The following is a 27,764-nucleotide window of genomic DNA, read 5'->3' as shown; positions in this document are numbered from 1 at the left end:
TTTAATTTTAGCGCTTGGGAAGCAGAGGCAAGTGCTCCCTGAGTTCAAGGCCAGCCTGGTCTACAGAGCCTCAGGATAGCCAGGACTATACAGAGACACCCTGTTTCAGAAAAGAAAAACAAAAAAGGGGGAAAAAAGAGACATAGATAGCACATCTATTGTGAGAGCAGTTTCACTGTTTCCGGTGGGGGGGAAAACATTTTTTTACTGATAGAATTTAAGAATTAAACCAATAAACAAACAAACAAACAAGCAAACAAACAAACATATCTCGGGATTACCTCAGTGGCAGAGCACTTGCTTAGTATGTGCTAAGCCCCGGGTTTGATTCCAGTACTGTAAAATATATCTATTTATATATAATATATATAAAACGAAAACAAACACATACACCTTAAAATAATATAAAACTTGAAATAACATCAGGCATTATGGAATGGGAAACAATTTTGACACCACCCCCCACCTCCTACAAAACAAAGGAAAACAACAGGTTGGGGGGATGGTGACAAGCAGAACTCTGGTGATTAACATTACACAGACCCTGCATCCCAGAACACCACAGAGTGAGTTATATATTAGTAAGATTGTCCTGACGGCAGTGCAAGTCCTAGATCAAAAATGAGATGAAGGGGAAGCAGAAAGGCTGCATGCATGGGTCTATTACAGTCATGATATTGAGCAGCAGTAAGAACTCTATCCCAGTCCTCAGACACTGTTTGCACTGCTTAGGACTGAGAGGAACAAACTCACTTGTAACTATAGCATTTCGCATAGTGGAGTGACAAGCATGTTTAATCTGATGCTCGATGTTAATAAAAATACTGAGCATACATGAATCAAACAACACAACACAACACACTAACTCATGAGCCTTAAAACTGGACTAAAAATAAGTTTAAAGCCAAGTAGCTGTGATAATTATCACACATGACATAATCCATAGAAAAAAGGGCCAAGAAAAGAATCTTCATATTGTACTCTTGCTTGATGTTGTCCTAGGAAAAACAGTGATAATTCTATAAGTGTGACATAAACAACTAAAAAGTCCCCTTCTGGTTTCAAATGAATCTTCCTTGGCTAATTTTTCTCCTCTCTCAAACAAACCTTTACATACAGGACCAATTTAAATCCTTCCTCCCCTTCAAACCTACAAGCACCCAGGAACATTGTACAGTGCAAAGTGCCTTAAGAAAGGATTCTGTAGTGCCAGTGATCTAACTGATCTGAGGAAGCTGGGATGCTGTTAACACTGATGGGGCCAGTCAAGCAATGGTGGTCTGCTTCTCCTCTGGTGTTTCCTCCAGCAACTGCATGATCAGTTCGTGGAGGGGATTGCAGATCTTTGCATAGCCCCCTCCTGTGAGATGAAGTAAATCAAACATGTCATGGCAGGAGATGGCACCATCCAAGTGCACGAAGCCCCCATCTATATCCAGGAGCTGCACCTTGGCAAGCTTCGGCAGGGAAACCTTGAGAAGCTGGTTCACCTTGGCATTCTTTTGTCTTAAAGGGTTGGGCTTCTCACCTCGAGGTAACAGACCTTGGCCTGTGGCTGCCGCGTGTTTATAAGTTGTACAATAGCCTCAATTCCACCTGCTACTTCTTCTGCTGTATTTTCATGGTTGTTTGTTCCTACCCAGACAACAATGGCTTTAGGCTTAATGTTCTCCAGCTCTCCCTCTTTTAGTGTCCATAAAACATGTCATGTGTGTCTCCCCCAGTTCCAAAATTAAGAGCATGAAGTGGGGAAAACAGCTCCCGCCATATCTCGTAATGCTGCATTAACTGTACCACGGAGTCTCCCACAAACAACACGTCCGGCTCTTTGTCTTTACAGTCCAGAACAAACCTATTATGCTGAAACATCCAGCTGTCACCTCCTTGAATATCTTCTGCTGCATGTGGAATAGCTGCTGGGTTCGAGTCTCCTTGGCTCATTCAACACAGAGGCAGAGGGTCCGTACTGGCCCTCAGCGGGTATGGTGCAGGCTGGCTGCGCTTCAGTCGCTCGCTTGATCCCGATGGCTGCATCCCCTCCTTGGACCCTAGCACCAACCAGCAGTGCTATAAATTCTTTTAATAACAAGCCAAGAACAAGAAACAGTAGAAGGTCCCAGGTCCCCACTACTGCCAGCAGTACTGTGAAGAGAGACTACCAGGGTAGATGATAAATAATTCCAAGCACAGACAGGTAAGGAAAGAATGAGGCCATGAAGTGTGGTTGATAGGAGTCATCAAATTTCATTAAATACTGAGTAAGTTGCATCTTTTGGACAGATGTTTGTATATTAATTACAATTTAATTACTAGATAATTTAAGTACTAGACATGCTTCTGCTGTGAGAAATATGGCTGTGGATGATAAATTCCTGAGGACCTGCCATGGAACTGATCTGTTACTGATCTCCACACCTTTAAATGGCTCAGGAGCCTGCGGTGTGGGACTCGTGTCTTCCAGGAATGATATCAGCATGGTCATCTCGAACCCAGAGCAAATGTGGCTAACCATACTCAGGAGAGCCTTAAAAAGCTGGGTCTATCTGTCAGCATTCCATCAAAGAAAAAGGATGTACGGAGAATCATTAGATCCTCACCTGAGACTCCAGCCACTGGACTCTTCCTGCCTCCCCTTATCCCCCATTTCATATATTCTTGCCCCATCTGCATGTGATCTTAAGGAATGGTACAGTAGATAGGAGTTGAAACATTAGTTGGAGAAAGAGTCCAAGGAGCTTTCTAGAGTCACTAGCTCTGCTAGGGGTGGGCTTTTTAGTGAGGCAGCTGAGAGAGGCATCCATGGCCCTGTTAATAGTCCCTCACCCACACTCTTGTAAGTAAGCCCAGTAAACTCTGGCTCACTGAGATACATTTGGGAAGGATCATCTCTTTGGTATGTCATTGTCCTTCCTGTCTGAGATGAATAAACAGAGTCCACAGAATACATCATGAAAAATAACTGTATTGGTTACTTTTCTCATCACTGTGACTGAAGCCAGGACTGACCATCAGTTAACAGTGGTATACTTTATTTTGACTCACAGTTTCAGAGGGGATATCTAGTTCACCACAGTGGAGAAGGAATGGCAGCCAAGCAACTCTATTAGAGGCAATGGGAGAACTTGGCAGTGGTTTATTAATATGGCAACAGAATAGAAGAGTTAAATAATTCTCTGGGTTTCCAGCATGATTTTTAATATTTAAATCCTTACTGGTGAGAGTGAATGTAGGTGATATGTCAACTTTTGTCCATTGGGGACCAAGTTCTCCCCTCATTTCCACTCAGTCACTTCTATGGAGAGCCCTTTTTAAAAAGTACCAATTTAGATGAGCCACTCGAGTCCTAAATTCGATGATTCCACCTGTCTCTGTCTGCGTCCTTAGCTGACCCTGTGCCACAGCTCTCTGTACCAAGATCTCATGGGGGAGAGCTGCACTCCCAGAAGTGCTGTCACACAGGCTTACAGGAGGATCAAGCCACTAATGGAGACAGGAAGACCACCTAACACCAGAGATAACCAGGAGGCAGGATAAGCAGGAGGCAAGTGCATGAAACTAAGCAACAGAAACTAAGTTCACCGGGCATCTTCAGAACCCAGTTCCCCCACCACAGCAAGTCCTGGAAAACCAAAACACTGGAAAAGCAAGGTTTTGATTTAAAATCACATCTCATGATGATGTTAGAAGACTTTAAGAAGGACGTAAAAAACTCCCTTAAAGAAATACAGGACAACACAAGGAAACAAATAGATGCCCTAAAGAGGAAATACAAAAATCCCTTCAAGAATTACAGGAAAACACAACCAAACAGATGAAGGAATTGAACAAAACCATCAAGGATCTAAAAATGGAATTATAAACAATAAAGAAATCACAAAGGGAAACAACCCTGGAGATAGAAACCTAGGGAAGAGATGAGGAGTGAAAGATACAAGCATCACCAACAGAATACAAGAGATAGAAGAGAGAATCTCAGGCAGAAGATGCCATAGAAAACATTGACACAACAGTCAAAGAAAATGCAAAATACGAAAAGCTCCTAACCCAAAACATCTAGGAAATCCAGGACAAAATGAGAAGATCAAACCTAAGGATAATAGGCATAGAAGAGAGCAAAGACTCCCAGCTCAAAGGACCAGTAAATATCTTCAACAAAACTGTAGAAGAAAACTTCCCTAAGCTAAAGAAAGAGATGCCCATAAACATACAAGAAGCCTAGAGAATCCCAAATAGATTGGACCAGAAAAGAAATTCCTCCTGTCACATAATAGTCAAAACACCAAATGCACAAAACAAAGACAGAACATTAATAGCAGTAAGGGAGAAAGGTCAAGTAATATGTAAAGTCAGACCTATCAGAATCACACCAGACTTCTTACCAGAGACTATGAAAGGCAGAAGGTTGTGGGAAGATGTCAAACAGACCCTAAGAGAACACAAATGTCAGCCCAGGCTACTATATCCAGGAAAACACTCAATTACCATAGATAGAGAAACCAAGATATTCCATGACAAAACCAAATTTATACAATATCTTTCCACAAATCCAGCCCTACAAAGTATAATATATGGAAACCTCCAACACAAATTGGGAAACTACACCCTAGAAAAAGCAAGAAAGTAATCTTCTTTTAACTAAACCAAAAGAAGACAGACTCACAAACATCATTCCACCTCTAACAAAAGTAATAGGAAAAAACAATCATTGGTCCCTAATATCTCTGAACATCAATGGACTCAATTCCCCAATTAAAAGGCATAGACTAACAGATTAGATATATAAATAGGACCCAGCATTCTCCTGCATACAGGAAACACATCACAGTGACAAAGACAAATATTTTCTCAGAGTGAAAGGCTGGGACAAGAGTTTCCAAGCAAACAATCCCAAGACACAAATGTGAGTAGCCATTCTAATATCAAATAAAATCAACTTTCAACCAAAATCTATCAAAAAAGATATGGAAGGACACTTCATGCTTGTCAAAGGAAAAGTCAAACAAGATGAACTCTCAATTCAGAATATCTATTCTTCAAATGCAAGGCCACCCACACTCATAAAAGAAACTTTATTAAAGCTCAAAGCACACATTGCACCTCACACAATAATGGTGGAAGACTTGAAAACCCTACTCTTGTCAATGGACAGATCATGGAAACTGAAACCAAACAGAGACACGGTGAAACTAACAGAAGTTATGAACCAAATGGATTTAACAGACATCTATAGAACATTTCATCCTAAAACAAAAGAACATACCTTTTTCTCAGCACCTCATGTTACCTTCTCCAAAATTGACCATATCATCTGTCACAAAAAGGGCGTAAACAGATACAAGAAGATGGAAATAATCCTATGCATGATATCAGATCACCATGGACTAAGGCTGGTCTTCAGTAACAACAAAAACGACAGAAAGCCACATATACATGGAAGCTGAACGACGCTCTACTCAGTGATAACTTGGCCAAGGAAGAAATAAAGAAAGAAATGAAAGACTTTTTAGAATTTAATGAAAATGAAGGCACAACATACCCAACCTTATGGGACACAATGAAAGCTGTGCTAAGAGGAAAACTCATGGCTCTGAGTGCCTCCAAACAAGAAGTTGGAGAGAGCATGTATTTGCAGCTTGACAGCACACCTGAATGCTCCAGAGCAAAAAGAAGCAAATTCACCCAGGAGGAATAGGCTGCAGGAAATTATCAAACTCAGAGCTGCAATCAACCAAGTAGCAACAAAAAGAACTATACAAAGAATCAACAGAACTAGGAGCTGGTTCTTTTAGAAAATCAACAAGATAGATAAACCCTTAGCCAGACTAACCAGAGGACACAGAGAGATTATCCAAATTAACAAAATCAGAAATGAAAAGGGAGACATAACAACAGAAAATATGAGATCCTACTACAAAAGCCTATACTCAACAAAACTGGAAAGTCTGGAGGATATGGACAATTATATAGACAGACACCAGGTACCAAAGTTAAATCAGGATCAGATAAACCATCTAAACAGTCCCATAACTCCTAAAGAAATAGAATCAATTACCAAAAGTCTCCCAACCAATAAAAGCCCAGGACCAGATGGGTTTAGTGCAGAATTCTATCAGACCTTCATAGAAGATCTAATACCAATACTGTCCAAACTATTCCACAAAATAGAAATAGAAGGAACATTACCCAATTCATTCTATTAAGCCACAAATATGCTTATACCTAAACCACACAAAGACCCAACAAAGAAAGAGAATTTAGACCGATTTCCCTCATGAATATCAATGCGAAAATACTCAATAAAATTCTGGCAAACTGAATCCAAGAACATATCAAAACTATCATCCATCGTAATCAAGAAGGCTTCATCTCATGGATGCAGGAATGATTCAATATATGGAAATCCATCAACATCCAAGAACTTCAAGGCTCTGAGTAAAGAAATTAAAGAAGATCTCAGAAGATGGAAAGATCTCCCATGCTCATGGATTGGCAGGGTTAATATAATAAAAATGGGCATCTTGTCCAAAGCGATCTACAGATTCTATGCAATCTCCACCTAAATTCCAACTTAATTTTTCACAGAGTTAGAAAGAACAATTTGCAAATTCGTTTGGAATAACAAAAAACCCAGGATAGCGGAAAACTAAACTCAAAACAAAAGAACTTCTGGGGGAATCACCATCCCTGACCTCAAGCAGTATTACAGAGCAATAGTCATAAAAACTGTATGGTATTGGTACAGAGACAGGCAGGTAGATCAGTGGAATAGAATTGAAGACCCAGAAATGAACCCATATACCTATGGTCACTTGATCTTTGACAAAGGAGCTAAAACCATCCAGTGGAAAAAAGAGCATTTTCAGCAAATGGTGCTGGTTCAACTGGAGATCAGCATGTAGAAGAATGCAGATCGATCCATGCTTATCACCCTGTACAAAGCTCATGTCCAAGTGGATCAAAGACCTCCACATCAAACCAGATACACTCAAACTAATAGAAGAAAAAGTGGGGAAGAGTCTTGAACCCATAGGCACTGGGGAACATCTCCTGAAGAGAACACCAGTGGCTTATGATCAAGAATTGACAAATGGGACCTCATCAAACTGCAATGCTTCTGTAAGGCAAAGGACACTGTCAATTGGACAAAATGGCAACCAACAGATTGGGAAAGATCTTTACCAATCCTACATCTGATAGAGGACTAATATCCAAAATATACAAAGAACTCAAGAAGTTAGACTCCAGAGAGCCAAGTAACCCTCTTAAAAATGGGTACAGAGCTAAACAAAGAATATTGAACTGAGGAATACTGAATGGCCGAGAATCACCTAAAGAAATGTTCAACATCCTTAGTTCATCAGGGAAATGCAAAGCAAAATAACTCTGAGATTCCACGTCACATCAGTCAGAAAGACTACGATAAAAAAACTTAGGTGACAGCAGATGCTGGCGAGGATGTGGAGAAAGAGGAACACTCCTCCATTGCTAGTGGGATTGCAAACTGGTACAACCACTCTAGAAATCAGTCTGGAGGTTCCTCAGGAAGTTGGACATTAAACTACCTGAGGACCCAGCTATACCTCTCCTGGGCATATACCCAAAAGATGCTCCAACATGTAACAAGGACACATTTACTACTATGTTCATAGCAGCCTTAATTATAATAGTAAGAAGCTGGAAAGAATCCAGATGCCCTTCAACAGAGGAATGGATACAGAAAATGTGGTACATCTACACAATGGAGTGCTACTCATCTATCAAAAACAATGACTTCATGAAATTCTTAAGCAAATGGATGGAACTAGAAAATATCATGCTGAGTGATGTAACCCCATCACAAAATAACACACGTGCTTTGCACTCACTGATAAGTAGATATTACCCCAAAAGCTCGGAATACCCAAGATACAATTTAGCGACTACATGATACTCAAGAAGAAGAAAGACCTAAGTGTGGATGCTTCAGTCCTTCTTAGAAGGGGGAACATAAGTACTCACAGGAGGAAATTCAGAGACAAAGTGTGGAGCAGAGACTGAAGGAAAGGTCATCCAGAGACTGCCCCACCTGGGGATCCATCCCATATATAGCCACTGACTCCAGACACTATTGCTGACGCCAAAAAGTGCAAGCTGACTGGAGCTTGATATAGCTGTCTCCTGAGAGGCTCTGCCAGAGACTTACAAATACAGAGGCAGATGCTCACAGCCAATCACTGAACTGAGAATGGGGTCCCCAGTGGAGAGTTAGAGAAATGATTGAAGGAGTTGAAGGGTTTTACAACCCCATAGGAAGAACAATAGTATCAACCAACCAGACCCCCCCAGAGCTCCCAGGGACTAAGCCACCATCCCAAGAATACACAGGGACGAACCTATGGCTCCAGCTGCATATGTAGCAGAGAATGGCCTTGTTGGACATCAATGGGAGGAGAGGCCCTTATTCTTGGTACGGCTCAATGCCCCAGTGTAGTGGAATCTCAGGGCGGGGAGGTGGGAGGGAGTGGGGGATGCAGGGTGAACCCCCCTCATAGAAGCAGGGGTAGATAGCAGGTTCCTGGAGGGGAAACTGGGAAAGGGGATAACATTTGAAATGTAAATAAAAAATATCCAATTAAAGAAAAACATTCAATGAGTCTATGCGATTTTCTCACTCCTCTCTGCTTGCGTGCAGAAGACCTGCTTCGCCTCCCACTGAAGTGTGCAATGTTAGAGAGAGGGAAAGTGACAGTAGAAGACAGACTGAGAATCTTTGCTATGTTGGTTTGAATCCTGCTCTGCCTGCTGACATCATATGGGTTTGGATCCTTACAGCAGCTTATGGAGTTCTGGCTTCCCCTTGTGCTCAGCTGAGAATGACCTCTCTATGAGCTTGGTGTTGCCAACCTCTCCCCATTGGACCTTGCTTGCTTCAGCACACCTCCCCTTCCACCCTGCAGCTTCAAGAAGGGAAATCCAGAAACCTAGCAACTTCCATGAGGTTCCATGCTCACCATAGCTCTGCCCTCTGGTTAGTCAACAGGCCATGAGAAGTATAAGGAATTTACAGAGATGGCTTTTTTTTTCCCCAGGTATGGTTGTGCACACCTGCAATCACAGCATGTGAAAATTTGAGGCAGGAAAAGCACAGGGAGGTCGGAGCCAGCATGTTTTACAAAGTGAGACCCTGTGTTCAAGAAAGTCTTCCAAAGTAATCACTGTCATTTCCTTGAGACTAATCATATGCGTGTTGTAGCAGTCATCTCTAAAGCGGTTTGGCAAACTCACACGCAAAGGAACGAGGAAGACATTTATTAATATTTCCCATCTCCCTCTTGCCCTTCCCCCACCTCTGGCATTTCTAGCCTACCAACCAAGAACCCCTGGCATGCATTCTCCTCCTTGCTCCTATTGTAGCTGCCTTTGGAACACCTGTCTGCCTAGCTGACCCAGCAACTCTTAGTAACAGTCACAATAACAAATTGGTTACAAGGAGTCAGCTCATCAATCAAATGTTGGCCACTTACTCACAAAGCAATGTAATGTTCAAAATCCCACTAGACGTTTAGAAAATACTTTATATTACTGACTATGGTAAGAAGTAAATTTCGCTATGGCAGCGATCATTTGGTTATTGTAATTAACCAAATTATTACCTATTTGGCTAATTGTCTTTTAATTATATAATTTAAAGAATTAAACATCATATTATTCTAGCCAATGCCAAATTCTTATTTTATAATTTCCTAGCGAGAAGTGTAATTTACCACACAGTACAATATAATTTCCTACAGAAATTAAGTCTCATTTTATTCTTAATTATAGGATAAATCTTCCCATAACTACCATGACCTGTACAGAACCAATGAGAATTTGGTCTTTCAGGAAAGTGCAATTGCAGAAGATAAAACAAAGGCACTCAGCGAGGTTTTTCCAGACACAACAAGTGCTGGTTTCCCATTCAAAAACCTCAGGTATCTGTACCCAGCACTGGTCTCAAGGGGGCTTCACAGTAGAATAACCCTAAGAGAGTAAAACAGACCAAACAAACAGGAATGACCTGAAGCCCCAGGGATCACGTCTGGGGATTCTGACTTAATTGCTCTGGGGTGGGTGGGGCCCGTTGTGTCTTAAATCATTCTTCAGAAGATACTAAAGTACAGCCAGGGCTGAAAATCGACACAAGGAAAAATTCAGTCTGTCGAGATGACTTACTTTTTGTTTTCTAGTGAGTTGTGGGTAGATACTGAGTTAAGACTTTCTGAAAAGAAGAGAAAGAGAGGGAGGAAGGGGAGGAGAAAGGGGAGGAAGAGGAGAAAGAGGATATTGTGGCAGCTGCCTTTCTGTTGAGCATGTACGGAGCACCACAAGCAAGAGGATCTGGACAGCCATCCTGACTCTACAATCATGTACTAACACCAGCGTGCAGTTAGTCAGCACAGAAAGGCGTTCTGCTGATTGGCGGTGTGAGACGTGGTCACCTCTGAGCTTCCCTTTCCAGTGTTGCCCCACCCCAGCCCCATTTGTTAGAGCCGTTAAAACTGTTAGTAAATTAAGTGGGTAATTTACCCGCTATCAGACAGTGCACCTGATTTTAAAGATCAAAAGTTTCCTCTGTTAAAGGTTCTTTGTAAAACTGTGGGCCACACTGCTTTGAATTCATAGAATTTATTAAGTAAAGCTGCAGGGCGGGGGTGGGGGGTGGGGGGTGGGGTGGCTCAGTCAGTAAAGCGCTTGTCACATAAGCATGAGCACCTGAGAGCAGACCTACATAAAAGATGGCCAGGTGGTCACAGCTGTAAGCCCAGCACATCAGGACTGGGGAGCAGAGACAGAAGAATCTCTGAGGCTCGCTGGTCAGTCGGCTTGCTGGTCTGTCGGCTAGCAGAATGGGTAAGCACAGAACTTGTAAGCACACACCCTGCTTCAGAAAATAAGGTCGACTGCAACTGAGGAAGACACCCAGCATTATGCCCTAGTCTCTACCCATAGAGACTAGGTACACATGGTGTACACACACACACACACACACACACACACACACACACACACACACCACAAAACAAGGCTGGGTTTGGTCAATGAAGTAATATAATCCTGAGATTAGAATCCCAAACACCAACCCCACCAAACTCCAACGAATTCAGAGCAAGGTGTCATGGTTCATACCCTGGGTTACTCAGGAGGCTAATGCAGGAGAATTGTGAAGTTCGAGGCCTACAGAGCCCAACTGGAGCAGTTTAGTTGAAATCAGGTCTTGGAATAAAAAGCACAAAGACTGCATGCACTACTCAGAGCACTGGTGTCCAGCATGCCTGAGGCCGTGTCAATCCCCACGGGAGAAGGGAGAGGTCATAGAGGAGGCTTTCTTGGATTCTTTCTCAGTTCTCAAGGGAAAGATAAAAATGAGGTGTCTGCCTTAAAAGGTCTGTTTTCTTTTTTTTTCATACCCTCGACCTGTGGCTCTCCCACTGCCCTTCACTGATTCGAATGATTTATTCAATGATCTGACCTATGAGATGACCCTTAATTTCCACCCAGTTCTTAGAAAAACAATTTTTTTTAATAGAAAATGATCATGGGTGTGAGTAAACCTTTTAGTAGCTGCAGTGGTAATAGTCGTAGCACTGTTGAGATAGGAAAGAAAAAGAAGGGAAATTAAGGACACATGGACAGGGACAGAAGTCCTGCATCTCCAGGGTCTGGCTTAAGTCTCTTGCTGTCCAGGAATCAGGGATTTTGAAACAGTTAATGAACAAAGGAAGAGCCATGCTTAAGGCCAAAGCATATGGTAGCCACTGAGTTTAACTTCATTTCTTCCTCACCTTTAAAATGTTTTCATTAAATTTATCTTTCACAATTACACATATTTCGTATAATAATATATGTATACTTTATATATGTGTATATCTATAAATATATGTATAGGTTTCTGATTGTCATCACTCTCACCCTCTCTTACCCCTGCAAGTCGCTTTCCCACATACATGGCTTTTTTGTTTTGTTTGTGACCCATTAAGTTTAACCAGGGCCGTGTGTGTGTGTGTGTGTGTGTGTGTGTGTGTGTGTGTTATGTATGACCACGGACTTAAAACTATCCATTGGACTAATGCATGGTAGGTTCTTCATGAGTGCACAACACTAATATTCTTCAATAGCCCATAGTTCAGAAGGGTGGGAATGGCCGTGTGGTCGCCCGCTTGAGCTAAGGTTGACTCTTGAAAAGTCAGCCTGTGTAGGCCCCTTGCAAGCAGCCACTGCCGCTATGAAATCATGACTGCGTTGGCTGTGCCATGCCAAGAAGATAGTGTTGCACTTTGTTTCCGTTTCTTCCAGCTTTTTCATTCTTTCTGCCCTGCTTCCTGACTGTTCCCTGAGACGTAGGGTGTGGAATGATGGTCCTGTTTAAGGCTGAACACTGAAGCCTCGCTTACTCTCTCCAGCTTGAATGGCCATGAATCTCTACATTTGCTATCATTCCCGACCAAGACAAGTTTCTCTGATGAAGGCTGGGAGTCGAGTAGTACTTGTCTGTTACTATAAGCATTAAGTACATAAAAGGTAGATTGGCAGGCTGTCAATTTAGCTCATCAAGAGTAACAAATACCTTAGCCATAGGAGGAGGAGGAGGAGGAGGAGGAAGAGGAGGAGGAGGAGGAAGAGAAGGAAGAGGAAGAAGAAGAAGATGATGATGATGATTTGATCTATTTTTACAGTCCAGTCATTATCTCCCTCCCAATCTACCCTTTGACAGTTTCCCTTCCCATTCCTCCTCCCCCATCTTCAAGAGGATGTCCTCACACCCCCCCCATCAAACCTCCCCTCCTTCCTGGGGCCTCAAGTCTCTCAAGGGTTAGGTATATCTTTTCTCATTGAGGCCAGAACACACAGTCCTCTGCTGTATATGTGTTGGGGGCCTCATATCAGCTAATGTATGCTGCCTGGTTGGTGTCTCAGTGTCTTGAGAGATCTCAGCGGTTCAGGTTAGTTGAGACTGTTGGTTTTCCTATGGGCTCGCCCCCCTCCTCCAGTTTCTTCTAGCTTTTCCCTAATTCAACCACAGGGGTCCCCAGCTTCTGTCCATTGGTTGGGTGTATATATCTGTATTTGACTCTTTCCGCTGCTTGTTGGGCCTCTCAGAGGGCAGCCATGCTAGGCTCCTGTCTATAAGCACAACATAGCATCAGTAATAGTGTCAGGCCTTGGAGCCTCCCTTTGAGCTAGATCCCAATTTGGACCTGTCACTGGACCTCCTTTTCCTCAGTCTCTTCTCCATTTTTGTTCCTGCAGTTCTTTTAGACAGAGGCAACTCTGTCAGAAGTTTTGACTGTGGGATGGCAACCCCATCCCTCTACTTGATGCCCTGTCTTTCTACTGGAGGTGGATTCTATGAGTCCCCTCTTAGCTATGGGATTTAACCACAGTTATAGTACCAGGGATGGATTTCCTCTTGTCAGGTGGGCCTCAAAATCAACCAGAGAGTGGTTGACAGCCCCCATAACAATTTTGCCACCATTGCACTAGTAGGCACATCTTGCCTGGTAGGTTGGTAGTGTATTATATAGGATTCCCAGCTGATAAAATCATTTGATGCCTTGTCTCCCCTCATGCCCTGCATCGAACCTTCCATGACTATTACAACTGGCCGGCATGGAGGAAGTATCTATCTAAGTTCCAGGTCGATGTCTCTGTATTTGCACCAAAGGTGAATGGTTTCTTCAACAGTAGGTTCTTCTTATCAGCTAGCTCTGGTAGACAACTAAGAGGGATGCCAAGAACATTTTTTTTTATTTTAGGAGCCTATGGGTCCTCACTGACCCATAGCCAAAGAGAAGGTATTTTCCTTCTGACAGTGGGATTTTGTTTACTAACCTGTGGATATTTAGGTGCAGCCTAATGCAAGCCATCATCCTTCTAGCTCTCAGGTATTCTTAGTTGGCTTGCCAAGTAATCCATTTCTGTATGGTTTTTCATGCACCCTTCAGCTGGTTAGCACTCCATTCTCCTTGGCCTTCCCCACCACTCTACCTCTATCTCTCCAGAAACTCCTTCTCCCCAGAATTCACCTTCTCTGTTTTCATATCACTTATGTTCTGTGGCAACCCTCCTTTATTATATTTAAACATACAGTTTTCTGAAAAACATTTCAAAAAGATTACAGTCATTGTTAGTGTCAGAATACATCCTTGACTTGATTGGGATCTATGTGTAATAAGAATTCCTTTGACCTTGATTAACTTGCTTTATCCTATCAGCGTTCCTTTCCTACTTGCAAGCCTATATAACGACCCTCAGAAAATACTTTTCAGTCTCATTTGCAAAATAAAAAATGTAGACAAATGTAAAAGCTCATTCTGTATACCTTCTGAACCATGTTAACTTCAAAAGCCACCAAGATTGTACTTATAGCACTTTGTAAAACATTCAGAAATAAACGTTGTGATATATATCATATATGTGTGTGTGTGTGTGTGTGTGCATGATTATGTGTATGTGTGCTCACATGTTTATGCATGAGTATACATGAGTATGTGTATGTATGCTTACATGTTCATGTGTATGCATGAGTGTGTGTTTTTGCACACAAATTCAGGTAGGCACATGTTTATGTACTTGCACAGCCAACATTTATTTCACTGTTCATAATAGCTCAGAAATAGAGCCTACCTAGATACCCATCAGGAAGTGCTCATAAAAGTGTATTTTAGCTCTCATAAAAAACAAAATCATGTCTTTTTCAGAAAAATGGATGAAACTGGAGATCAATGCGTAAGTGAAGTAAGCTAGCCTACACAAGATAAATACTGCATATCTTCTTATATGTGGAAACACGTGTCATTCATGTAAATACATGAGGGAGAAGAAAGTAGATCGAGATCTGTGAGACGAGGAGATCTAAAGGGACAGACAGGGAAACATCACATATTTTCTCTCCAGTTTTGGATCTAGATTTCAGGGAGAGAGAGAGAGAAAAGGAGTCAGGGAAAGGAGGTGGAACAAGAGGAGGAGAAAAGTGTATGTCTACCAAGAGAGCAGAAGGGGAGTTTTGGGGGAAGGAAGGGGAGCAGTGAGGGAGGGTGGGAAGGAGGGAATGGGGAGGCGAATATGGGCAAAGTACAACAGCATATGTATGTGTGCAAAAACTGTAACGAAACATTATTTCACATGCTAATCTGGTTTTTTTCTATTGTGAAAAGCCTCCTGAACAAAAGAAACTTAGGGAGGAGAAGCTTATTCTTCATACAATTCCCACTTGCAGTCTATTACTATAGGAGAGTCACAGAGCAGGAGTTGGAGACAGCCACTCACTCATGTCACATCCACAGTCAAGGTCCGAGAAGAACACATTTGTGCTGCCTCCTTGCATAACTAGCTTTTCTTCTCTGATATACAATTCAGGACCCAGACAATGAAATGGTGCTGTCCACATCCGGGATGCATTCACCCATCCCAATGAACAACGCAGATGATCCCCTACAGAAATGTCCGTAGGTTATCCTGATTTAGCCAATTAGTAATCTTTTCCCAGATGATTCAAGGGATGTGGATTTGACAATTAAAAAGTAACCAGCACATATCCTAACTAAAAACAGTAACAAGCTATCAATTCTGTATTGAAGAAAAGAAGTTTTGGCAATTTTAGATACGTTAGTTTCCAGGTACTTTCATGGAAAAGATCCTATACTTACAAAAAAATGTTGCTGGCACTTTAACTAGATCTCATTTAAAGGCTGGTTTTGGTTGTTTGGTTTGAATTGGTTTGGTTTCTTTGAGACAAGGTTTCTCTATATAATCTTGGTCGCTTTACATTCAGAGCCAGGCAAACCCAGTGCACTTGGTCACAGGCCCTTTATATTGACTCAAATTCTTCTCTTTTCTAGCATAAAAACATAGTACCTTCAATTTCCATCCTAAAGTATTGCTTTGAAGGCATTCTACAAGTTTTGATGTGCTGTGTTTTAATTTCAATCAGTTAAGAATACTTTCTGGTATCCCCATCCCCTCTTTTCAATGTATGGATGTTTGAGAAGTGTTGATGTTAACCAAAAGTCTATAGATTTTTCACAGATCATTTTGTTATCAATTTCTGATTTAATTCCATTATGGTCAGAAGGACTTTGTGTGACCTGAGTACTTTTTCAATTATCGAAGCATTTATATGGTAATAGCATATTGTGTACCTTGATGAATGATCTATGTGATGTTATGTAAGTAAGGACACACACACACACACACACACACACACACACACAAATATATATACTCTGCTTTTCTTGGAAATGTACATAAACTCATTTACTGCTAGGTTTTGAGGCCTAAAGATTTTTGTGTCATCTCCTCTAAATACTTTTTTCTTTGATGAAATATTGTTTTGTGAATTTTTCATGCTGCCAAAGTATGTATTTCTATTAGTTTCGAAACAGGACACTAGAGTGAATGTTCTCACCCGAGAACTAGATAGTTAGCCCCACAGAAAGGAGGCAAAGTGGATTCTCTACCCCTCTTAATCTAGGAAAAAAATATTACTAATTCAAGTTCTTATAACTATCTGTTGCTATGACTTTCCTGCAGCTTTTGTCAGTCTATTAGAAAGTCAAACTTTCAGTGACAGCCAGAAGTGGGAGGAATCTAAACATCGTCTGCCAGAGGAGACTTCACTAGATCATAATTGTGTATTATGAAGTTGTTAAGATTGCTGCACTCCCTGAACTAAAGAACATACCCAGGTTGTGTAGTAGTCCTGTGCTATGATGTAATATTCACTCTTCCATACTCCATGTGGAAGAACTGTAGCAGAGATCAAACAGAAGAATCAGACCCAGACAGTCCGTCTCAAGAACACCTCACATGCCTGTCTACTGGCTTGTACCTATTGTCAGATAATGCTTGGATATTCCCATTACTCTCCGAAGCTAACTAGTCCTCTGTCACCTCTGACTGAGCTGTGTGTTGGTGGGAAGACAAGTTCACGTTATCAATAATATCCTACTCCTTTCTCCTGTTCCTCAAAGCTCAGGAGAGCTCAAGCTATTTTTCCACAATTTGCTCCAAACTGCTACTCAAATCTCCTCTTAAATGATCTCTGCCCTGCTCTCATTGAATTGCCCATGTCCACTCAAACTGGCCCTTCAATTGTGACCTAACACTTCACAGAAGTTTCTAGGACTTTCTCCTTGGTTTCAACCCCTAAGACTCCTGGTCAAACAAAGTAGTGTTCCACACCTAAATTCAGAGCTGGCTGCAGCTCTCAGCCCAGGCCTACCATAAGCCATAAAATGAACTGATCTTTCTTAGACTAAAAATTCAGAACTAGAATTCATGCAGAAGCTACTAAAGGACAGATTGAGGCTTCCTAATCCAAAGAATTGTCCAAATAAGCATCCTTGTCTAAGTAGGAAGATTTTTGAGTTGGTGAGGCTACATTGCTGTTTTCCAGTAAGGACAAGGCAGGCTTGTAATCCTGCCTCCTGATTAGCCGAAATTTCAGGGAAGCATCATGACACCCCGCCTATGACCCAAGTAGACTTAGGTCAATAGTAGCTCACTGCTGCTGTGGCTTCACACACAGGCTACTGCCTCGTGTTCCTCTTTTTAACTAAATTTTAGAAGTTGTGTTTTTTGCCCCCTGAACATTTACAAAGCTCATCCTATTTTGATCTCCAAATCTATGGTGCCCCCATGCACTTAGTCTTATTCACTTTATTAATATCCTGTAAGAGGACATTTCTTTCACTGCAATGGGACAGCAGACAGTGCAGATTGAGAATCTGGAAATAGAAAATATCAGGAAGAGGAGCCTGGCACGGAAGATGAGGGGACAATGTAGCTCACTCCATTTTGACATCTTCTAGTATCTGAAACTCCATGATGATTTTTTATCATCAAATTGTTCTTTTAGTTACCATATTCTATTAAGCTCTTTATTTGTGTCTAAGTCAAGGAACAATGGTCAACAGTCCTTTGATGAATAAATCAAAGATGGCTGGGTTGGATAGAGCAATAGCCAAGTGAAAGGTAAGGCAGACAGAGGCATGAGACGTGAGGATTCAGGACAACTCCAGGCAAGGTGTGTCAGCATGCTGTAGGGCTTCTGGTTACTATAGTGTTAGGAAAAGAAAGACAAACACAGAGAAACTGACATCCACACCAGAGCAGGGGCCAAATTCACACTTTCTATCTGAGGCAAGGTGAGAGCAGCGAGGCTGCCGTGAGCTTGACTTCCAGACAGACAAAAGCTCTTAAACTCTTCTTGTCCAATCATTCTCCTGACTCGCCCCTCAATATATGAAAGGGGATTTCTCAAAAACAATCTATGAATCATACTTTTCCTCTACCATCAAGAGAATTACAGCCTTTTAAGAAAAAAATCAATTCTACTTCTTACCCAAAGACTCTGTGTGGTGTGAGGAAACCCATTTAAAGACATCAGGAGTAACTAGAGGTGTCTAAAGTACTTGGGGAGCAGACCAAGCCGACTCCCTAGAGTGGAGTGTTCTATATTCTGATTTATGGCTGCATTTGGTACATGAGCTTATTCTAAGCGAGGATAACTAGAAAACAAATACAAAGAGCTCACAGGGTAAAGTGTGTGTCATTCTCTTGCAATGGATAGACACAATTTCCTTCTGTCTAGCCTAGGCTATTGGAGAACTTTCTTTAACACCAGGTTAGCTTCAGACTTACAGGAATCCTCTCACGTAGGCTTCCCCACTGATAAGATTACAGGCATGAACCTCCAATCCTAGCTTGAAGAACATTGTTTATTGTTTGAGGTCTGCCCATATATCTTATTTGAGCTCTGTTCATATAGTTCCTAACTCAATGCCTGGTAGAAGCAGACATAAATATATTAAATGGATGAATAAATAAATGGAATGAATTTTACCTTCTTTGTTTCTGCACATAGGAGAACTGACCAACTTAATGTAACTAGAAGTCTTGATTGGGGTCTAATGCTACTAAAGCACAATGTTCTGGTACCTTACAGTTTCCCCACCTGCATATTTTAAAGTTTTGAACAGTCATTAGTTTACTCATTTTAGTGCTGGGGATTGAACCCACAGATTTGCGCGCATTCGGGAAGTATTTCACCACTGAGCTATAACCTCAAATCCTGGCTCTTGTTTGGCTAATGGGTAAAGAAATCACTTGTTACCTGTGATGATTAGTATTGTCAAATTAACACCTAGGGGAAAAGCCTATGGACTACTCTGGTAAGGGATTGTCTTTGTTAGGTTAGCTTCTGGGCTTGCCTGTGAAGCGTTATCTTGATTAGACTGATTGAAGCAGGAAGATCAGCCTACCCTGGGTAGCAGAATTCACTGAGATGCTATCCTGACGTATATATTAGGAGGCTGTGAGTTGAGCTGAGCACAATTGTTTGTCACTCTCTGCTTGCCTGGAGATGCAATGCAGCCACCTCAAGTTTCTACCCAGTGACTTCTGAGAAAGAACAGACGATAACCCGGAATTGTGAGGAAAAAAAGAGACCCTTCCTTCCTAAGTTGCTTTTGTGAAGAGTATTTTGTCAGTGCAACAGAAATGTAACAAAAGACTATGCAAACAGGAAGAATTGTGTTCAAATCCCACATAAAGCCAGCATCTGCCAAGCCAGTGCTCCTCTCACCAGAGTCGAGGCAGAGACAGGAGGGAGACGAGAGCCCGAGCTGCTAGGATGTGATATAAGCAGTGGCAAACATTGTCACAAGCAATGTGAAAGACAGCGACCAATACCCAAGGTTGTCCTCTGAGCACTGCATGTTTGCTGTGCACTTGTGTTCACACACATATGTGTGTGCGCGCACACACACACACACACACACACACACACAGATTTAAAAGATGTATGACTTACCAACTATCTGTGGTAGAGGCACATTTTCAATATAGAAAATTAGTGGAAAGGAAAAATAACAAAAATTTACCATAAAGTATACAATATTTTAAAAATCTATAATTTTATAACCAAAACAAATATAAACATTATAAAAATATACATATATACACATACACTGTGTGTGTGTGTGTGTGTGTGTGTGTGTGTGTGTGTACATACATATAGTTTGTTAGCCTGGATTTGAAGACCTATTTATTTGCTGGTTGTATTATCTTGAGCAATCTGCTTAATCTCTCTCAGGCTAATCTCCCTCACCTGTGGAGTGTGGTGATTACCAAACAAAACCTCCTGGCACTTTTGTGAGGGTGAAAATGAGATAATACCTGCAGAGGACTTGGCACACTGCGGATGTCACACAACTGTCAATGTTAGGGATTGGCCAGGTTGATGATTCACATGTGCATAATCTGACTTGCTAAGGGCCCGAAACCCACATGTTGGAACATACTGCCAGATCCTGAAGAAACGGGGACACAATGTACCTTCAGAAGGAATGATTTGAGAGTAGCTTTTTGCTGAACGAGCTTGATTGGGACATGAAAAGTTCCAGCACAGCAGCCTCTCCTCAGAGACTCTGGATGGCAGTTGAAGCAGCCTTGGGAAGGACCTACCACCAGGACCCAAGAAAAGCTACCAGTAGCTGAACTGGTCCCTGGGAGATAGGTACCACGATGGTTAAGAGCATCATCACAGTGTTCACCACAGGGCTGCGGTAGGATCCCTACTGATAGCACATGTCTCTGAGGGTAGCCTACAGAGGGTAACAGGGAGATCCCAGGACTGAGCCATCACACATGGCCTCATGTTACAAAGAAGAATGGCAGCCCCAACGTTCTATGAAATGTCCAATGTTGTATTTTAAAAAAGCAAACAAAACTAAACAAATGAGAACAAACCAAGAAACTACGATCTGTAACTGAGACCCCCAAGGAATGTCAACAGTCATTTTTCATCAAAAGGAATCAAGGACAGAAACTGTGATTAAACCTGTGTAAAAGCCTTGATCTAGAACCTGGTCCCAAGGCTTCCAGAGGATCCTCAGCTTCTATCTGAAGTGGTTATTAGCTAATTTTTTTTCAGATGCTTAGTAAGACAGTTGTTGCAATAATGGCCATGACTGTAGCGTACATTTACATGCATCAACTGTATTGCCCTCGTTACCACAGAACCAGAATGAGGCTGGAAAGACCATGAGGCTGGAAAGACGGCTCGGTGGTTAAAAGCAATGACTGCTCTTCCACAGGTCCTATGTTCAATTTCCATCAACCACATAGTGGCTCACAATCATTTGTAATGGGATCTGATGTCCTCTTCTGGTGTGTCTGAAGACAGCCACAGCATATTTATATATAAATACATAATAATTAAAAAAATGAGACCGTAGATGTGATGACAAACAAAATTTTCTCCAAGACAAAGAACAGAGTCCCTCAGTTCAAATCCCAATTATACCACCAATCACTTTTCTCGGAGGCCCAATTTTGCCATCTTTTATATGGTAATAGCGGTCAGGATTCTTCTGGTCACCCTTAGTTCTTATGCTCCTCCTGTTTCCAGTAGTGAGAACCATACAACCAGGCCACTCCATGACAGGGTCATAGGTGCGAAAGCACAGGATTGCCTTTTTGTGTCTTTGAAGTCACTTATTTCACCTCACCGAATCCCCCTACTCCTCCAGGCAAGCAGTGTCAATGAACAGTGCTTGTCCCCAAGGCTTCTCCCAAGCTCCACTATTTTGGTAGTTTTCTGAAGAGTTAAAGCTCTGATATAAAACTCCATTTCCAAACCTTTAAAGGGACTGTAGTCTCCACTAGGCTGGAACGTCTTGCTTTCCATTAGCAATTTACTGTAGACTACAGCTGGGGTTATGCATTTTTCACGGTGCGTTCTTATAATCCTTAAGCATTCCCATACAAAACTATTGACTCCTGTCGAACCATCTCTTTCTTCTGATGGAGAGGTGTGCCTTATTTTTCAGCATGTTGAGCCAATGATTTGGTTGCTATTCTATGTGAGTTTCTGTTTTAATGAATTTTAAAGAAGAAAAACGAAAATGTGTCTTTATTTTGGAATCTTCCAATCTTCTCATTTCCAGATGAAAAAAAAAGAACGTAAAGATATGTTTGCTCCACCCCAAATAATCCTACATATCAAAGTCATACAGAACTACTCTGAGAAATGATACTGTATTTTCCCCCATGGGATTGCCAGTTGGAAGTAGATTAAATGTGTTTGGAATAGAGATTGAAGTTGTGACGAGTAGAAAGTCAGACTTTGTCTAGGCTAGGAAATGCTTTTAATAACCAACACAACTCTATGCTTGAAAAAATGGTAAAGAGAGATTGGGTAGGTGACGTGTCCGTAACTCTGCAAATTAATAGCTCTGATGTAGCTGTGCTCTGCAATGCAGCCTGTGAGAGCAAGTGGATGCTACGTGGGGCGAGGCTCGCCCCTACAGGTTCACGTGCTGGAGATTTGTTTTCCTGTTTCATAGGCTCCTCAAGCATAAGAGGATTTGAATTCAAATGAGCTTTCCATATGAGGGTTTTTCATTCCTTCCCAGAGCCATATAAAGGTAGCATTAGCATTCTGTTAGTGTTTGGCGAACTTTTAAAATCTAATAGCTTGATTTTAAAGTGTAACATACAATACACTTTCTGATGTAAACGTTTAAGCCTCCAGGAAATAAGAGAGTATGTAAACGAATTCTTAAACCAAATACAAAGTAGGCATTTAGGCTATATGATTTGATCTTAATATTTTTTGTCAACATGAGTGCATGCTTTTGATATTTAAAGTTAATGTGGTATTTGTTCCTGTGCTGCTTAAGAAATTGAAATAGATTGAAGTGGAGCTCCAGATAGGAATTTGTGTAAGGAAATGTTATTCAGCAACTCAGAGGCCTGGTGAAAGTGCCTGGAGCTGCCATGTGTAGGTGGAGAACAACTCTTGATAGCTTTTCCCTCAAAAAGCAGTTAGTGAAAATTCAGCCTCAGAGATAGATGTACGATAGAGGGCTTTAAACCCTTCACTTAATTGATGCCATTTTGGGATTCTTTTATATAAAAGTAAATGCATGTCCTAAATAATAAATCTTAGCCCAAGTTTACTAATATATAAACTGTAAATTTTAAAATAAAAACAAAATGCACAGAACTACATAAATATTAATTAGATCACAGAAAAATATGAAGTCAATGTTCCCTTTCCACTTCCTCTGTGAACCTACATGGTCAGGTGGTCTGACCCTGAAGTGGGCTCTTTTCTAGGTGGACCCAGAACACCTTCTATTGCAACCCCACAAAGCAGAGATGGGTGCCAGGCTTTCATGCCTCTGAGAAAGGCACTGATTCCTCTTAGGAAGGATCCACCCTCATAAACTCACCTAACCAGAATCACCCCGAACTCCATGACATCTGTGGGAAACCAAACATTCCATTCATTGTGAAGTTCAGGTGAGCATCTGAAGCCTTCGTGGAGTTGCTGACGCTGAGACCAGGAGTTCATACAGTTGGACCAGGCATGCAGTGAGAATGTAAACAGTGGGTAAATTGTTTCAAATCATTGTTCAGAAATACCTTTTTCACTTGGAAGAAAATTGTCATAGGACTGAACATGGGTTTCAAATAAATGAAGTGTGATCCTGGGGTAATTGGGAACTTTCCTAGGTAGACCTAAGTAGGGTGCTGAGGTCACCATGGATGTGCCTTCCGAAGGGACTGTTTGATCCCCATTTCTCTCTGACCTTCTGTCTAGCAAAGGAAGCAGCTCTTCCACCGCAGGCCCCTGTCTCTCTGATGTCATAAGTCAGAAGGTCCTCACCGGTACCATGCTCTAGACCTTCCAGAACTGCGGGCTAAGCAATCCATTCTTCTTGATGGAGTAAGGCTAACGTTGCTTCTTCATCATGGTGACAGGCCTTAAAAAGTATTCAAACCCTAGAAAATTTATAAGCAAGAGAAAAATGAAAATTCCTCCCAGGGCTATAAAATGAAAGCCGGTCATACTAAAGTTACATCTCAGCACCGCTATTCCTCTAAATCTCAAAGTAAAAGTATCTTCTATAACAGCTTTTGTGGCAATTAAATGAATCATAGAAACAAAGAACCCTGTACCTAATAACAGTTTAGTGTCAGTTCACTTCACACTCTGCTGGAGTCGCAGGTTTGACCATTGAACCCTCCCTCATCTGAAGGGAGAAAGTGTTCGCAGAGCCAAGAACCATGACCAACATAGATGCTTGAAGGTCTTTGTTAAAGCTTTAGTCAAAGCAGCTGCGTGAATCACGGGATTTTCCACCTGGTTGGCTGTTTGCTTGCTAGTGTTTGCTTTACCGGTTGGTTTGTTCTCTGAAGCAGGCTCTCACTTAGCGCAGACACACGGATCTAACCTTTACTTCATGTGTAGTTGAAGATGAGCTTGAACTTCTTGATCCTCCTGCTTCTCCCTCCCAAGAGGATTAGAGGATGACAGACAAACACCATCACACCTTTTTTTACTTGCTTTGGTTGAGACAGGGTTCCCCCACACAACCCAATCAGTCCCTGGTGAACTTACTAAGCAGCTCAGACCACCCTTGAACTCTCGTTCTTCGGGCCTCAGCCTGCTTGGGCGGATAACAAACATGAACTCCCATGCCGGGCCTGTATTTCTTTTTTAATACCAGAACCTGTTTCTATTTTCTCTTCCTTCTTACTCATGTTGCACGACTTCCTCCCAGCCTTTCTTCTGGGATAATCTCTTGAGTATTGGCCACAACTTCCTCCTCTCCCACTCCAATTGGTGCCTGAAAGAGCGGAGCAGCACTGGGCGCTCGCTGTGTGAGCAGCACTGGGCGTGCTGTGTGCAGCTCTCCTTTCCTCTGCTTCTCTTTCCTGGCTCTCCTCTACGTGTGTTCCCTTCTCCGGCTTCCTGTAACTATTATTGCTCCCCAGGGTGCTGACTTATTTTATTGTATGCCCATGATTTTCTTCACACCCATGGCGTTCACTACTGAGTACATACATTTCTGACCAGCTGGATTGTTCCCTTCAGCATCCAGCCTGTAAATTCATGAACGCCCAAAGACATCTCAGATTAAATCCCGAAGCAGCCCATCTCTTCCGTTCCCCCAAACCTTTGCACTATTGAACTGGATTACTGGGGTTTTCAAATATTTGTCACTAAAGAAAATGACCCTTTTCTGTTTAACTTGCGAGTTCATAGCTTCCACCAAAACAATGGCATATTGCATCTACTGGGTATGATTGAATAGGTGTAAGTCTTCTGACCCCTGACCCTGCTGGATTAGACACAATTTGTCTAAGTTATGCTGTGGTTGCTATGATGCATTGTTTGAACTCTTATTTGTTGCTGGGCGATTTCCTGGGGACTCGCTGGTCCTGGTTGTTGAGTTTCTTAGACTCTGATTTCCATTGGTAGCCAAGCCAGCACTTTTTTTTTTCTTTAATTAGCCTCTGGAGCAGAGCAGATGCCAAGCACCACCACTCACATCTGTGAGCTGTAGCAGGCAGGGAATGAGGTTGGTTCTTTAACCCTTTCTGCTCCAGGTCTTGTTTCCCACCAGTTCTCAGTTTCTCAAGACTCAACCCTCTTGTGTATAGGTTGATGACATTGATGATGGGCCTGTAAGTTTACAAGATGAAGAGGTTTATGAATCTCAAAATGAAAACAAGAAGGTTGAAGTGTTTCCTGGCAGCGATAGGACAGAACCTTTTGTTGCTGTTGAGTTGCTTTTTGTTTTGTTTGAAATTGAAAAAGATATGTCATACCTGACTTTTCTGATTCGAGACTTTCATTAAAATCAAGTTTTGAGGTGGCTCTGTCACTTAGTTGGCTAAAGTTCCTGTCTTGTAAAACTAGGTTTGAATGGACATCTAGGCTATCTGCCTGTGCAAACATGTTTTAGTGTATGTCCATTGTCTAAAGGCATTCTGATAATTGAATTTTGATGATATTCTGCTTAATTAAATGTCCCAGGGAAGCAATCTAAATGTATAGCTTAAAATTTTTCTCAACACTATCCTCGATACTAGAAGGAAATAGGAAAAAGAATTTTATAACATAGGGGACGGTATTATGGGGAGCAGAAGAAGCCCTAAATGGGTGAAGTCCTAGGTGAACGGTATGTTCTTGATGTGGGCAACACCATGGGAGTGCCAAAGTTTTGGTCAGGTAAGGCTCAGGAGTATGTGATGGCAAAGTTTCCTCAGGTTCGAATGTTAAAGATGTAATGTCTGCTACAGCTTCGTCTTCTGCATATTTACCACCTAAGGACTGTTCCCCTACAGAGCCTGCTCATACCGAGATTAGCTAAATCCTCCTTGTTTACCTGTATATAATAACCATGACTCCTTGTTTTCCTGTATGCAACAACCCCACCCAACGCTCAACTGAGCTTCCAGGATCCTCCTCTTTCTCTGTCAGAGAGCGCAGTCTACTGGACTCCAGTCTCCACCCACGCCCAATGTGCATGCGCGCTTGTGCGTGCGTGCGTGCGTCTTTTCTTCATTCTCTTGCAGCTCCAATCAGGCCCAAGTCCTTGGATCAATGAGACAGAGAGCAAGGAAAATGTTATGCACATGTGAAAACCTGGAAATAACAAAACGATAATAGTTGTAGACCTGGTAGATCTTAAAATAAACCCTGAAAACAATAAAATTACCACTATGATTCTGGTTGGGTCAATTTATTCCTGATTCCCCATAATGATACTTTAAACTTACTCCACTCCCTCGAGACTTCTCATACTCTATGGTGGCTGCTACAACCACTAATGTCACCTATGTGCCCAGCACCCCACCACCACCATCACCACCATACTCAGAGGGTGAGCCTGGCTTCTATTTCCTATGAGAAATGGAGAGGGAGAGAAAAGACCACCAAAAATCCTCAGAAACGTTTTGACTTCTCAGGGAATGAATATATTAACCAACACCCAACCTTGAACTCCGCTCTGATAAAATGAAAAAACAACCTCTGCTTCATAAAGCCTCCATAAGTGTTTGGAGTCCCTACCCATTTTTTTCCCAGAATTTCTAGATCAATTTGTGCTGGTCAGGTTTTTTGTTTCGTCTTACCTGGCTTTGACTTGACCTGATTTGATTTGATTTTTGTCAGTTTGACACAGAGTTGTTTGGGGAAAAGAAACCTCGATTGAAAAGATGCCACCATCAAATTCGCCTATAGGCAAGTCTAGATTAATAATTGATGTAAGAGGGCCCAGCCCACTGTGGGCAGTGCCATTCCCTGAGCCAATGGTCTGGGGTTGTATGAGAAAGCAGACTGAGCAAGCCATGAAAGCAAGCCAATAAACAATGTTCCTCCATGGTTCCTGCTTCAGTTCCTGCTTTGACTTCTCTCCAGAACACATTCTAACCCATAAGATTTAATAAACTCTTCCACGTTGCTTTTGGCCAAGGTGATTACATCACAGTAACAGAGACGCACACTAATTGACCATTCTCTCACTTTTATAGATTTATTCCCACCAGAATTTCCAAATAGTTCCTTTGTTGTTGTTTGTCTTTGTGTTACACATTTTCAAGATTTCCCCTGAAAAACCAAGCTTCCGTCGATACCCAACGACATGGCATATTGGACTGATCTGTCTCTCTCCACCTGTGAAGTCACAGCTATGTTTTGCAGCAAGGCCGCGTACACCAACAGTCACTCCTCAGCTGCTCGGCCACCCAGCCAAGCCTCTCAGCCCAGCTGACCAGTGTGCACCCGCTGCCTACTGTTGGTAGTTGTTTTCAGACGGCCTCTGTTACCACTTACTTGATAATCATTCAGCAGATACATTTGTTACAACTAATCCCCAACTCTAAAGGCAAACCCCCTATATTTGAGTCAGCTCCTCCACTATTCCTCAGGGAACTTACTGAACTCC

At 42.0% G+C, this 27,764-nt stretch overlaps 1 pseudogene; it reads right to left on the bottom strand.

The window, feature by feature from the left end:
• Nucleotides 1-777: 777 nt before the first annotated feature.
• The window catches only part of LOC134480080 (platelet-activating factor acetylhydrolase IB subunit alpha2-like), a 53,013-nt pseudogene continuing 26,026 nt past the window's right edge, over nt 778-27,764 (bottom strand).

This window comes from Rattus norvegicus, chromosome 8 (assembly GCF_036323735.1).
Source record: "Rattus norvegicus strain BN/NHsdMcwi chromosome 8, GRCr8, whole genome shotgun sequence".
NCBI classification, from domain to species: domain Eukaryota; kingdom Metazoa; phylum Chordata; class Mammalia; order Rodentia; family Muridae; genus Rattus; species Rattus norvegicus.
Note: the sequence above shows the minus strand (reverse complement) of the source record. Positions and strands in the feature narration are given on the sequence as shown.